Source organism: Triticum urartu, chromosome 2, assembly GCF_003073215.2.
Source record: "Triticum urartu cultivar G1812 chromosome 2, Tu2.1, whole genome shotgun sequence".
In the NCBI taxonomy this organism is placed as follows: domain Eukaryota; kingdom Viridiplantae; phylum Streptophyta; class Magnoliopsida; order Poales; family Poaceae; genus Triticum; species Triticum urartu.
Genome location: NC_053023.1, coordinates 380,274,750 through 380,276,895, shown reverse-complemented (window position 1 = coordinate 380,276,895; position 2,146 = coordinate 380,274,750).

Here is a 2,146-nt window from a genome sequence, read left to right as displayed (position 1 = left end):
GGCAAACGGAAACCATCTACTTGCCCAAACCAGCATCAAACACCTTCTGCCACTTTACAAAAATCCCATTTTTGGCCTCTTCCACTAATCTCTGTAGGCTCAACTTTCTACCACGACCCCTCCTAGTCCCCCTCTAGCACCTGTGAGCTTTGCTGCCCGAGGAAGCAATAATGAAGGGGGGGAGAACCCCATTTTTTCTTCTCTGGACTGTGGATTCCTCTGTCTCTCAGCCTCCCTCTCTCCTCTCAGCCTTTCAGAGCATCCAAGGCACTCCCCAGCTTTTGCCCATGCCCCCTTCAGCTGCCAAACGCAAGTGGACGTGCGCGGACGCGGGAAAGCCGCGGATGCCGGCCAAAGTCGCGCTCTGGAGCGCCTGGCAGCGCACTCGACCGTTGACGCCGCGCCTCCCGGCCACCTCAAGCCTCCCCCGCGCGCCAGTCGATGCCCCTCGACGTCCACTCCACGCCAGCAGGCCGCCCACTTGCTCCCGCGCCTTCCTCTCTCTCCTGCAGCTCGCGCCAGAACGCCGCCCCGTTTGGCCAATACTCACGCCGCTCCTATGGCCCACCTGCAGCTCGCCCCGCTCCTCCTCTCTCTCCCTGGCACCCTAGACCACTCTCACGAACACCCCCGAGCCCTCCATTCCCTCTCTAATGGACACCCGAGCCGATCTCGCGGACACCCGTAGGCCGCGCCTACGGTGGACCTCGGCCATCCTATAAAAGGCGACCCCGAGCCTCTCTATCACTCCCTGTCACTCCCCACACTCCTAATCCACTTCCCGCACCACCCGTTTGTCCCTAGAGCCGCTCGAGCTCGAGATCGAGCTCGAGCTCCGCCGCCTTGGCTCGCCGGAGTTCGCGAGGTACAGGCCTCTCCCGCTCCTCCTCTGCCCCGATCTGGAGCCACCGTGCCCTACTTATCATTTCCCCCCTTGTCTCCCTCTCTATAGCAGCTGGAAACGGCCGAAGTCACTGCCTCCCGAAGCTCCTCCGCCGCAGCTCCTCGTCGCCGGCGAACCAGGCACCCCCGCCGGCCAAGTCCACCACCGACCGACGTGCGACAGCCCCCTGAAGCCATCCCCGCACTCGCCGGAGCTCGCCGTGGCCTGCATCATCGCCGGTGAGCACCGTGACCCCTTGTCCACGGGTTAGTGATGACAGGCGGGCCCCGCCTGTCATCCTCTCGCTCGTTCCCGCGCCCCTCTGTCTCTCTGTCCTGCGGGCCCCGACCGTCAGGTTTGAAATGGGCGGGCGCGCGCGCTGTGCGCTGGCTCAGCTGGGTCGGCCCACTGGCTGGGCCTGCTGCCCCGCAGCTGTTCTGGCCCGGCCGGCAAAGTGCCTTTTTCTTTTTCTTTTCTATGGCTTTTCCAAAAATTCCACAGAATTAATTATTTATCCAAATGCAATAATTCCAACTCCTAAATTCTTGTAATAATCCCACCTATTTATGGTGCAACTTTCATTCAAATCCAACAACCTTTTCTTCACTGTAAATATTTAAATGTGATTTTAAGCATTTAATTAAACCTTTGAAAACCCATTTCTCCTATTCTGCTACTCCAAATCCAAAACTAGGAATTTTCCCCTTCTTAGTTTTCAACCTAGTATTTAATAAAAATGAGTTGAAATTTTTCTGAGCACTTTGGTTTTTCTGTTTTATTATTTCCTTATTTTCTCTTTATTATTTTGCGACGATAGATTGCGTTGCTGACGAAGGAGTTGGACCAGAAGACTTTGAAGACCTAGAAGACTTTGTTGAGCCAGGCAAGCAGCCCTTTGACCATGCCTATGAAACCCTTTTTATGCATTTCATATAGCACTTTATTATTGTTGCATCGGAATCATGATGAGATGGTAGCCACTTTGGTGGGTTGCCTCCATTTCCTCCTTGTTGATACTTGCATTGTGCATGACCCTACCTTCTTATGAGGGTTATGCCGGTGGGAGTAGATAGGATGCTAAAGTAGTTGCTACGCAAAAAGGGACGGGAATGTGCATGGTGATGGAGACAAGGTATTTTCAAAAGACTTTTCAAAACCCCGTCGGGTGCCACTCATGCCCGAGGGAGATAATGAGATGGGTAACCACTTGATGACGAAGTGGTATACCGAGGCAAGTGTGTGTGTTGTTTTCAAAAGCGGATT